Below are 13,215 nucleotides of genomic sequence, written 5' to 3' on the forward strand. Positions count from 1 at the left end.
AGAGACCCTGGGCATCATGCCGTAACCAGCCGAGTGAATCACCATATGCTGACTGAGAACTACTGAGTGCCACCACTCGTCATACGATACAGATACAAAACATTCTCTGCCCCCAGGCACTTACAGTCCCCTGGGGTGAGCAAGGTAACGCCAGGGAAACGTCCGAGGGAGGAGGGAAGCTATCCAGAGCGCCCCTGGTTCTCAGCCCGGTTGTAGAGCAGAACCCGCTGGAGGGCCTTTAAAAACATTCCGGTGCCTGGACCCAACTCTTGGAGATGGTGATGTTTCTGGTGTAGTTTGGGTCCCAGTACCAGAACATTTTAAAATCTCCCCAAGTTGGGCTGGCACAGTACCAGGTTGAGAACCTACATGGGGGGCCCTGGCCATCAGAGGGGGCCTGCTGACTGGCAGTGACGGCACTACTGGCAGCTTGTCAGGGACGTGGAATCTCAGGCCCTGTCTGCACCCACTGGTTCTGCAGCTGCACTTTAACAAGACTCAATGCACATGGAGGATGGGAAAGGACAGGCTCCCCCCTGTGAGGAGTCCCTCCCTGTTCCAGTTGGGAGGTGAAGCCCACCTGCTCCCCGCCACGCAGCGCACATCCCTTGAGAGGAGGGCAGGGGGCTCAGGTGACCGTGGGGAGCCGCTTCACCACATTCTGCTTCTCTTGTCTCCTCCAGAGCCACACCTGGGCCTGCATCACAGGGCTCTATGTGCAAGAGCTGCTGGAGTCCCAACAAGCCCCTTCTGTGCATAGGAGGGAGTCTGAGAGCTAGACCCTGTCACCATTTAAGTGGCAATAATAAAAGGAGTATCTTTCCCTTCTACACAGTTCTCCCTCTAAGTCCCCTCCCTCAGGCCCCCCTCCGCCCCTGTGTGCCATAGAAGAGGCGAGCTCAGGACAGCATGGCCTCAGCACAGCGCCAGCGCTGAGCGAGCTGCCTGACCCACCATAAAGGCAGCAGTGTCACCGCAGGCACGGAGGTGGCTGGTACCAGCTAAGCCTCATTAAGGAGGGAATCCTCAACAGGAGGCCAGAGAGAGAGACACACACACAATCTGCCCCTTGAGTACACTGCACCCCACCCCCAGCCCTGTATCCTGGCTACCACTTCTTTGTTTTATCAGTTGTGCACATGTGTGTGTCATTTTCCACCCACGCCTGCTTTTGCTTTCCCATTAGACTGAGAGCAAGCATCCTGGGCTTGTCCTTTGTCACTGTCCGCAGTACTAAGTACAGAGACTTACACCCAGCAGGGGTTTGATAAATGCTATTTGTATTCACGTGCACACACTTTCCAGGAGTCAAAGCCACAGCTCCAGGCTAAAAAAGAGCTACTCACAAACAGTGTCTATTAAGAATTACTATCGCCTGACCAGGCAGTGACGCAGTAGATAGAGCCTCGGACAGGGATGCGGAGGACCCAGGTTTGAGACCCCGAGTTCACCAGCTTAAGCACGGGCTCATCTGGTTTGAGCAAAGCTCACCAGCTTGGATCCAAGGTCGCTGGCTCCAGCAAAGGGTTACTTGGTCTGCTGAAGGCCCGAGGTCAAGGCACATATGAGAAAGCAATCAATGAAAAACTAAGGTGTCGCAACGCGCAACAAAAAACTAAATGATTGATGCTTCTCATCTCTCCGTTCCTGTCTGTCTGTCCCTGTCTATCCCTCTCTCTGACTCTCTCTCTGTCTCTGTAAAGAAAAAAAAATAAAAAATAAAAATAAGAATTACTATCAGCACATTGAGATTCTATAGAAGAAAACTATAAGGCATGGCTTCAAAAAGCATACACTCTGGTTTAGAAAGTCAGATTTATGCAGGCAAGCCTAAGACCAGACAGAGCCTCAAGCAATTAAGCATGTTTATGACAAGGTTACGCAGGCCTATGGGTGCTGACATGTGCCAACACAATGAATATTTCCTGTTCCAGTCTTTTAACAGGTTATTATTTTCTTATTGATTCGTATTTTAAAGCATTTCCCTGCTCTGGGACCTCTACTACTCACCCATACCCCCGTCCTGGGTCATGTCCACAATAGCAGTGGTTTTCAACCTTTTTACACTTGGGGACCAGTGAAAATAGAATTATTTCAGGGACTACTAAGGCAGAAATCACCCTGAGCATAAGCGAATTTGACTGAGATCACTGGGCTATAATCTTCATACAATATCAGGGTGGTTAACTCTTTTGCAGACCCGCACAAAATTTCTGGTGGACCAGTCTGCAGGTCAGCAGTTGAAAAACACTGCACTATATACCAAGCAAACAGGACATAAAGATTCCTACAGTTAGAAGGGAGATGTATCAAGACCAGGGACTTCTCTCTGCTGGATGCCCACCCAACATAACAGCACATCATCTGTACACCACTCCACCCCAGAGCCAAATTTCCTGGGCCATACATACTGCATTGCTCACCCATTTGAGGCTCCAAAATGTCTTGGATCAGGTCCCTGGTACCCCAGCCGGAATTCAAGGAGCCTGCTCTCTGCTCTTGAACAGAAAACTGCAGTGTGTCATGGACGTTTGTTTTCATTATGACAATGAGGAAATCAGGGCAAAACTCACAGCCACACACATATTCTCAGTTCATTCAGTACGGGGCTTTTTCCAGCAATGCTCAAACTCACTGTCATTCAAAAGCCCCCTCTACTCTACAGCACAGAGCTTTAGGTATGAAGGGCCAAAAAGCAAGGGTAAATGGCAATGGTCAAAATTCTGACCAATGCAGTGCAGCACAACAGCGTAGCCACGGACCGCATATCGCTATTTAAATTCAATTAAGTTTAAATGGAAATCTAATTCTCAGTCACATTAGCTACACGTCAGGTGCGCAGCAGCCACACGTGGCTAGTGCTACTATGTTAGCACAGACAGACACTTCATGACAGAAAGCTTTATTGGACAACACTAACATTGGACATATAGAAGTTTCATTTGAAGTAATTGGTAGGGTCTTCTGGAAACTTCTGCTACCCTGTGTTTGCTGGAGAGGATTTAGGTACTCTTAAATGTTGAAGAGGAGTGCATTTTTCCAATGAAGGGCTCAATGTGTTAATAAGATTCTAATGTAAATACAAAGACTCCAAACTTACAAGGCAACCCTTACAGGGTTACAAATTGGACCACTTTAGCAATTACTAGTTTCCCCCAATCTCTACTTTTGACTTCATCACAAGGACTGTGAAGTCAGATGCTGTAAACCAGTTTGCTGCCGGAAAGTGCACATGCAACCTAGTCCCAGACAGAATTGTTTTCTAGGTCCCTCTGGGTGCTTCTAAGCACTCCCTGCATTTACCTTCTCACCTGGCATTATTGGGGAGAAAAATCTTTCCGAGAGCACGTCAGCACCTTGGACAGCGACAAGCTCCCTATCAGCGCCAAGAGACAGTTCCAGCACACCCCTTTTCCCCTTCAGAAGGAACTATCCTCCAGACACCGCGAGGGGTCTGTGAAGGAATTTCCCATTCACTTCTAACACCACGTCAGAACAAGAGCAAGCTCAGCTAAGAAGCTTTAAATGCTCCTCACCAACTCCAAGAAAAAGACCAACTCCTTGGTGAGTCAAGATTCTCTGCAGCCCCACCCCTGCCTGTCCCTCCAGCCACATCTTCCTCTGCTCCAGCTTGGCCAGTTCAATGCCTGACCACACCTTCCCTCCTCAAAACCTTTGATTAAACTCCCTTATCCCACCAGAATATCCATCTGTTAACCATCACCTATTCAAGTCCTACCCATCAGAGACCCAAACCAGCCCCTGCTTCTCTTCTAAATCTTCCCAAAGGACTAGAAATTGATTTCCATTCTTTTCTGACATCCCAAAGCACTTCCAATGTAATCATGCTTTAGGAAACTTCATTAAATATCATCTTGTACAATTACTAGGTTCAGGTATAGTTTTTTAGAGTTCCTGGTGGTCCAGGATGTAGAACTAGCTTTGCCACCACGAGCCACGCAGTCACAAGCAAGTCCCATCACCCTGTGAAGTCTGTTTCTTTATCAGTAAAATAATGATCTTGGACTAAACCATCTCTAACATTCTAGGAGTCAAGGATCCTCTCAAAACAAATTGCCACCTAGACGTGTGCTGTGCACAGAGTAAAGGTTCTAAAGACTAACTGCAGATGCAACAAACATTATGTAAAAACAACCCAAGGCACCGCCCAGGGCTGCGGTCAGCCAGAGCTCTGGCTTAGCTCTCAACATGAGTCACAAAGGCTTCAATTCCACTCAGTGTGTGATGATGATCAGAAAGAGATCCAGTTTCTGTCCTCACCTACGTCAGCAAAGGAAAATTGCCTGTGGCCTCACAGGCATTTTCCTTCATAAAGAAAATGTCACCTCCGATATGTGGAAAAATACCACACAATGGGTATTATAACAGTGGCATTATAACAATGTCTGTCATGCAAACACATATGAATAGGTCAACCAACACCCGACAGCAGTGTGCTAACTTCACTACTAATTATGCACAAGCCCAGACAACGATGGAAAATAACAGAACACATCATCTTTGGTGGTGCCCCAAAACAAAACTGTGGCTAGTCTACCAAGTTGAGGAGTTCCAAAGCAAAAGGATAACTGCCTTAAAATTTCAGCTCAATATTATACTTCTTGTCAAAATGACAATTATAATACGTCTTCATGTTTAAAATCCTATCCTCAATGCATTCAGTTTATGAATCGACACACATTAAGAAGAAAATTAAGGCCCAGAAATGTTTAATAACTTTTGTATTATAAATAAAGATCAAACTAGAACCAGAGTCTAGGCAGAATAATTTCACTAACATAGGAAGCATGCACACACAAACCTGCAAATGCATGCATGTAATACACACTCAGAGAACTATTAGCCAATGAGAGATGAGTTATGAAACTCACTGACCGTGGAACTGGAAGATTCCAATGAATACTTGCACAAAATGCTACTGCCAAAGCAAACTGGCCAACTTTAGTAAAAAAAAGGAGAGAATTCTCATCACTGGGAAAAGTCCTTGGAATTGCTCTGCCAGCCATTCACTCTCATCCCAGAAAGCCACAAGATCTGAGAACTTAGCATCTGATCAACCCACCCCAGGTGGCCTAAACTGGATCGAGGAGAGTGAGTTCAGCATGAAAGCCAGAATCACCCTGTCCCAGGCCCTTCACCAAGCTGGCCATCCTACGTGCTCAAAGAAGGAAAGCAGGGAGATCCCAGTACAACCAGGGTAGAAGAGCAAAGACTTCAGTGCCCAGGTTCCTCTGTGACTGTGTCTGAATATACTGCTCCAGACATGTCCACATTACTAAATTCCACGTACCCACCACCCAACCCATATCATTTATTCATCGTGATTCAAAGACACCCTGCACATTCCTGCCTTTGCATCTGCAGTTCCTCTAGCCAAGCGGTTCTCAACCAGTGGGTCGCGACCCCGGTGGGGGTCGAACGACCAAAACACAGGGGTCACCTAAAGCCATCAGAAGAAATACATATCCCCGCCGGGGTCGCAACCCACAGGTTGAGAACTGCTGCTCTAGCCATTCTGATTATCAAATCTTCATGTCTGCCTGATTGGGCGGTGGTGCAGTGGATAGAGTGTCAGACTGGGATGCTGAGGACCCAGGTACAAGACCCCAAGGTCGCCAGCTTGAGTGCGGGCTCATCTGGTTTGAGCAAAAGCTCACCAGCTTGGACCCAAGGTTGCTGGCTCGAGCAAGGGGTTACTTGGTCTGCTGAAGGCCCGCGGTCAAGGCACACATGAGAAAGCAAATCAATGAACAACTACTAAGGTGTCGCAATGCACAACGAAAAACTAATGATTGATGCTTCTCATCTCTCCGTTCCTGTCTGTCTGTCCCTTTCTATCCCTCTCTCTGACTCTCCCTCTGTCTCTGTAAAAAACAAACAAACAAACAAAAAAACTTCATGTCTTCATGTCTCAAGACCCACCTCAAGTACTTTCCTTTGCAAGAGGCTTTTCCAGATCACCCAAGCCCAACAAAATCTCCTGTCAACCTTCTACCATTTAATGTCTAGAATTAGATATCCTGGCTGAATGGCTCCCTTGGCTGGAACATTGTCTTGCAATGCAAAAGTGGCTGGTTCAGTCCTTGGCTGGGGAACATACAGAAACTGATCGATAGAATTAGCAAATGTTCCTTGTATGTGAATATATGTCTCTTATCTCCTTTAGGGCTGAGGCAGGGTCTCATAACCTCCACAATGCTGCAGACAGTACCCCTTATCCATACAGCAGATGCTCTCAATAAATGCTTAGTGATGATGATGGGAACCCCTTTCTCCAGAGGGTCATCTGCCACCCAAGGGCAGAGCTAGGTTTGAAGATAAGTACATGGGCTGAGTGGAACAGCAGAAACAGCCCCAAAGGGGGCCCACCAGATCGACAACAACTGACACCACCTTCTTCCAACTCTGGGTCCCAGGTTTCCTTACTCAAGGACAGAGCTGGAAACCCTCCCTTCCTACCCCTGAGCTGCTGAGCCCAGGCTGTTTATCTCGTTAACTCTGTTTATTGTGATCCTGGTAAGAGGTTCAGAAGCCTTCCAAGCCCCTCTCTAATTAAATTCATTAGAACAGATTGGGGCTTTCTTTCCGCATCTCAGAAAAATTAACAACACGATTAGCATCATAAAGATGGGGAGAGGGGCTGCCAGGGAGGCCTTTCAGGAGGGGCTGGCCCAGCCAGGGAGGGAAAGAGTGAGGAGGAGCAGGTGAAGAGGGAGAAAACAGATGCTCAAACAGCTGCTTCCCAAAGGAAGGGAGTACAGGAGCCACGGGATGAGAACAACTCAAGGGGATGAACCCACCAGGCCGCAGGCACTCCAACTTTTTCATGGAATGGCATCTGGGAGAGGAAAGACAGGATGAAAAATTAATCAATGGCATCAATTCCAGAGACATGAGCTTCTGGGACAAGAGGCTTTCAGCAGTCTTTTAGTTGTGCAGAGAGAGACACACACTTGAGCTCTTGTTGATCATGGGGCCAGCAGTAGAACCTAAGCCCCCTCCTGTTTTCATTCCTGTGAGGCTTTCCTGCAGGAACCTGGGAGAACAGACAGATGTGGCAGGTCCCATCTTTTCCAGAGAGCCAGAACCCACCAAATTTTTGCTTATATACCTGGTGGGTTCCTTCATCTAGAACACCCTCCTCCTCCCACCACCTCAAGACTCTATCCGGTCTTCAAGGCTCCGCTCCATCCCCCCTCCTCTGTGCAGAGCAGCTAGCATTTGGTGAGTATTTGCTACCAGTTAGGTACTGTGGTCGGGACCTTCACTACCTTGTCACAATTAATCCTTATAATATTTCTGCAAGATTCATGTTAATATCCCCATTTTACAGACTGGGAAACGACAGCTCCTCAGCTAGTAAGTAGAAGGACCAAAGTTTGAATGTAGGTCTGTCTGACCTCAAAGGTGAGCAGTTTCCACTGCGCCATGTCACCTCCCTGACTTCAACAGCCATACTGAGGGCTCATTCCTTCCTTTGAAATCTTACTGCCCAGGGTCTGAAGACTTAATTAAACACTGTTATTATTCCCAAGGGGTTCACATGTTTTTGTCTTGTCTCCCCTATTTGACAGCACAAACCACATTTCTATATCCTTTACAGAGACATAACAGGTCTTCAAAAATGCATGCTGAGTCCTTCTAACAGATTTTTCTAGAGAGCCTTGTACAAGTAGACAAATAAAGAACATTCTTGTTCTTTATTTTTCCACCAGGAAGGGAGTTCAGTACAATACATAGGAGAGGAGCTCTGACATCAAACACATATAGGTTTAAATTCTAGCTTTGCAATTCACCTGTCCTACAGTCTCAAACAAATAACAACCTCTCTGAGTCTGTTTCATTATCTGGATAACCAGGATCCTAACAATATTTCCTTATGTAGGGTTAACCCCTATGAATAATAAACGACATGATGTATATAAAGCAAAGTAGGGTCCCTAGCATATAGTAAGCACACTATAGTGATAACTATTATAGTATGCCTCTAATTTTTCCTGGTTTGCCTCAAGACCTAATAAGCCTGACCAGGCGGTGGCGCAGTGGATAGAACGTTGGACTGGAATGCAGAGGACCCAGGTTTGAGACTCTGAGGTCGCCAACTTGAGCACAGGCTCATCTGGCTTGAGCAAAAAGCTCACCAGCTTGGACCCAAGGTCGCTGGCTCGAGCAAGGGTTACTCGGTCTGCTGAAGGCCCGTGGTCAAGGCACATATGAGAAAGCAATCAATGAACAACTAAGGTGTCACAACGAAAAATGATAATTGATGCTTCTCATCTCTTCCGTTCCTGTCTGTCTGTCCCTATCTATCCCTCTCTCTGACTCTCTCTCTGTCCCTGTTAAAAAAAAAAAAAAAAAAAAAGACCTAATAAAAGGAGGGTGGCTCAAGAGTTCTCTAGCTGGCTGGCACAATCTGACCAATGCCCCAGGTCAGCAAAGCAAAGGTGCAGAAGTGCCTACTCAAGTGCCCAGATAGCCATGAGCTCCCAGTGCCCTACCCTGTAGCCCCAAGGACCAGGGTGTAAGCAGCTAGTATCTGCCCCCGAAGTTAGGCCTTGGCCCTACCTGGGCATTTTGAGTAAATGCTCAAAACTTGAACAACAAGCTGCTCTAGACAAAGCACAGCCTATTCAAAGAGTTTGGCGCAATCACTCCAGATCCTCCTGTCTGCCATGACCCCTCAGTCATGCTCCTCCCTTGCCAAGAACCCATCTAACCTCTGTTACTTTGTATTCTGTATAACGTCTGTTATCTTGTACTGACTTAATTTTTCATTTCTGTATCTCCAACTTGACTTATATGCCCCAATATCTAGCACGGTGCCTGGGATATATCCAAAGGCTCAGAACACACCAATGGAATAAAGTAAAGTAGGTTTGTGGGGAAGAGGGGGGTCCTCAGAAGATGAGGCTGGGTGTCTCTATTCTCAGGCTCCTTCCTACTTCAGCTATGGATGTTCGTAGTGACCTCTGCTCCAGCCTATGCCTTTTAAGAATTTCTCCTGCTCACCATTAACCACCCCCATTTGGACTTCTCTGATGACTTCCACCTGACTCTGACCCCCCCAGAACTCCAGACCCTTCCACCCACACCAGAGCTCGCAGTAGTTTCATTTACCCTGTTTCTGCGCACATACCTGTGCCTGACTTGCTCTTTCTCCATCAGACAGAAGCTTCCCAAGGCAGACGCTGGGCCTCTTTCCTCTGACTCAGTGACACTCTAAGCACATGCTGACCACATTTTGCCCCTCAAACACATGCAAGAATAGGAGAGCTGAATGGCCTTGATCTTGCCCCAGAGTTTCCTATGGGTGCTCCCGTTCAGGCTGAGGCATCACCCAGCAAGGTTCGGCTGCACGAAGAACACTCCCTTTCTTCCCTCTCAAGCCAGGGATCGGGTAACATCTTTCATCTTCTCCGCCACCCTTTTCCTCACAGTCCACTTTAGAGTGGGCCTCGAACTACCACTCAGCGTAGCACCTCAGTCCTCCTCACAACTGCGGAGGAGAGGGGCTAATACCATTGGAATGAAAGGCACCGCCATTCAACACCCCTGTCCACCCCTGTCCAGACATTCTCCCTCAAGCTTATCTATGTTATTTGTCTGATTACTTGTCTCTCTTTTCCATTACACTGGGAGCCCTGAGAGATCAACCTGTCTTGCTTTTCAGCTCTGGGGTCCCAGTACCCAGCAGAGCAGTGCCCTGTATGGTTTAATTGGTATTTGTTAAAGGAATAAGTAACTAGCCTTAAGGTCCTCTCACCTCCTTCTCCCCTCTTCCCCGAGGCCAACCCACAGAAGACTGAACTCCTCTGCCTCTCCCTTTCTGGTTTGCTAAGAATTTCTTTTTCTAAAGACTAAGAGATGATCCTCACACCCAGCTCCTGGGTGTTCTTAGAGGACAGTGGTCCCAGGAGAAGGAAACAAGTTGCAACACCAGAGTGATGGGAGCCCTGGAAGCTTGTCTCTCAGTCACTGCAGAAGTAGGACCCTCTTCTGTACCTACCCCGCCTCAGATATCCAAAGCTGGAATGCGTCCCCCTCCGCAGATATCAGCCACCTCCTCAATGTGCCCCTGAAAGAACCGGCCTGTCAAGCCAGCCTGTCACCCGACAGGGAGCTCTCCGGAGAGCTGGCTCCTCTTTTGTGTGCCTCAGTGTATCTCCGTGTAGCCTTAAGGAAGTCAAACTAAGCATGTGGCTTGAGATTCATTTCACAAAACTAGGAAATGTGTACATTGTTATCAGAATCCCCCACTTAATCTGAGCTTCAATCAAGCATTTCAATGGCAGAAACTTAATCCAATCAGCTCTCAAGGATGGCTCCAGGTGATGCCTGTTCCTGGACCAGGAAGTGCCAGGGGAAGCTTCCTGTCCCACCCACATTCTGATGGGAGGGGGTGCAGAAGAGCGACAAAGGGGACAGAGGTCCCAGCTGAATGCCACCCCTTTGCCAAGCACAGCCTGAGTCCTATTCAGAGTTGCAAGTTCTGGCACATGAGTTGGAGCCCAACCACTCAGGTTTATAAAGTGAGGGAGCCTGGTGGAGAAAGGACAGCAATTTGCTCTTAACTTCTAATACAGGACTCAGGATTTTAGCTAAGGTCTCCAAGACAGGAATTGGGCTGCCACTTCCTATTTCATGGGGCAAGTACAAATTGTGGGGGTAAGTGTAAATGTCTCTTTCCTTTTGTGTTATTCTCATTCTCTCTTTCTCTCTCTCTCTCTCTCTCTCTACACACACACACACACACACACACACACACACACACACCCCTTCAGCTGAATCCAAAGACAAGAGGGAGAAATTACTCTCTCAGAAGTGCCAGCTCAGTCAAGACAAAAGGTAGAAAGTACTAGATCGTAGCAGACCCCCACCCCAACTCATTTCCTTCAGTTTTCTTGCAATGCGATTCCACCAGATCCACTCTTCCCCAAACAAGGGGAGGGCCTGTCCCTGCCTTCCTTCTTCCCTCTGCCTCCCACTCCCATGACTGGTATGGCCCTTCCCAGGGCTTCCTCCTTCCACACACATTTTTCCTGGGCTTCTCCCACTCAAGTCTCAAGTTTGGTGGGTCCTGAACTTGTCAGTCTCTGGCCCCATACAAACAATTCAACTCCTGTACTGCCACTTTGTCCTTGCTGGAGATGAGATTAAAGTCCAGCACAGTTTACCACAGTTACTTTGACAGTTGTCAAAGGTAGAGAAGACACACCAGCCCCTCATCCCGGGAGAGAGACAGGCAGAAAAGAGGCACTGTCATCCACTCCTCCAGACTGAGGAAGAAGGTTATTTATTTCTGCCCAACACACACACACACACACACACACACACACACACACACTCTCTCTCTCTCTCTCTCTCTCTCTCTCTCTCTCTCACTCTCTCTCTTCCTCCCTCTCTCTCTCTCTCTCTCTCCTGCCAAATGCCAGGAAGGAATCAGGAGCAGAACCTGGCTCAGGCAGGGCAGGAGAGGGGCTGCCACGGGGACCAGAGTCCAGGTGATTCAGCACTCTGCCCACTCTCAGCCCAGCCCATTGGCCACACTCACGACAGCTCCTAATGCCAAAGTGCTGACTTAGAAGCTGAGAAAGAATCCTTCCTAAAATCCAAAAGTCTCCAGCCCTTCAGTGGGGGCCCTCATTCAGGCCTTTGCATCCCAGGGCTCGGAACACCAGGAAGAGGCTACTCAGCAGTTCCTCAGACCCCAACTCTACCCGTTCTAGTTTCCCTATGCTTAGCATCCCCTCCCCCAGTCCATCTAGGAAACAAACCTGAGCAGCTAAGGGAAGAGGAACATAAGAGAGGCCTACCAACCCCGAGCATCCTTTGCCCCCAAACCATAAATAGGATCAAACATGTAGAAAGGGGTTATAAGTGGCAACAGCGAGTACACAGGGCCTGCAGAGTCAGAGGTGTCCCCAAGCAGGAAAGGAGGGCCCAGTGGCAGGACGAAAGGCTCCGTACAAACCCCGTGGCTACAGGCATCACCAAGAAAGGCAGGTGGGGAAGGTGATGGAGGGCAGGCCAGAAAACAGCCAAGGAGGAGAAGATGGGGTTCTTGAGAGGGACTATGAGGCAGCTGGGAAGGGGATGGGACAGGATGTGCAGAGGAGACCTGGAGAGGACTGAGAGGAAGGTGATGGAGAGACAGTGATGGGGTATGAGGCGGGGAGGAGAGCAGGGGAGGGGAAAGAGAGAGGCTGATGTACTGGGCAGGAAAAATAGAAGGGTTTGGGGTCATAAAAAGTGGGATGTGGAAGCAAACGGAGGTATCAGGGCAGGGTTCGTGGAGGCAGGGGCAGGGGAAAGGGTGAGGATGCGGGAAGGGGGAAGGGATGCTGCCAATGAGACAGAAAGGGTGCGGGGTGTGCAAGCGGCCAGGACCTGGATTGGCAGTGGGGTGCAGATATGGAGAGAACAGGATGGATTCAGAGCAGGTGACGGTGTGGAGAGAAAAGTCGGGATGAGGACGGAGGGGGAGGGGGATGGGGACGGGGACGGGGACGGGGACGGGGACGGGGTCAGGTCCGGGGATGGAGACGGAAAGGGGAGGGCGGGAAAAAGGGGGTAGTCGCTAACTAGGTTTCCATGGTCCCCGCTGTGTCCCTACCCTCATCTTGGCGGTGTCCGAGCTCACCTACCTCCAAGGGCTCGGCTTCGGCCTCGGGCGCAGCCCGTACTGTCCGCTGCCGGCGCTGCCACTACCCCCGCGTCCCCTGCAGCGCCTCTCGCCGCCAGCCGCCGCATTAGAGCAGAGACCAGCCCGTGCGCGTCCCCGGCCGGCGGCGCGCCCCCGACACCTTGCGTGCGCGTCCCCGCGCCACTCCCTGCGCGCGCCGAGCGGGGACCCGGAGACAGGAGGGAGCGGAAGGAGGAGGGAGGCGTGCTGCAGCGCGGCCCCACCCGGCCTGTCAGGGATGGTTCGCAGAGCCTGGACGGGAAGAAGCCTCTTCTTTCTTTTCTCACCGACCCAGGGTCTGTCTGCACACCAGTTTGGAAAATGGTAATAATTAGCACCAGTTTCTGTTCCATGAGCGCCTACTATGTGCCAAGCGCACAAGAGGAAATATGCTGAAACCTCAACGTGTCACGTGTTTGCCCTGTATATGGTCCTTCACCATTAGACTGTGACTTCTTGGGGACAGAAATTTGTTTTCCTAGAAGACCTGCTTATATTAGATTGACTCTCCA

General features: G+C 49.2%; 1 protein-coding gene across 19 annotated transcripts in view; it reads right to left on the bottom strand.

Moving 5' to 3' along the window:
- The window catches only part of NFASC (neurofascin), a 196,572-nt gene extending 183,776 nt beyond the window's left edge, over positions 1–12,796 (bottom strand). For 17 of the 19 annotated variants that reach the window (XM_066361980.1, XM_066361982.1, XM_066361979.1 and 14 more), the window contains exon 1: positions 12,666–12,796. The gene's annotated coding sequence lies outside the window, so the exon portion shown is untranslated. Of the gene's footprint in view, positions 1–12,634 lie in introns of all 19 variants that reach the window. The other 2 variants (XM_066361963.1, XM_066361964.1) reach the window with 2 other exon arrangements.
- Between the last annotated feature and the right edge of the window lie 419 nt (positions 12,797–13,215).

This window comes from Saccopteryx leptura, chromosome 2 (genome assembly GCF_036850995.1).
Source record: "Saccopteryx leptura isolate mSacLep1 chromosome 2, mSacLep1_pri_phased_curated, whole genome shotgun sequence".
In the NCBI taxonomy this organism is placed as follows: domain Eukaryota; kingdom Metazoa; phylum Chordata; class Mammalia; order Chiroptera; family Emballonuridae; genus Saccopteryx; species Saccopteryx leptura.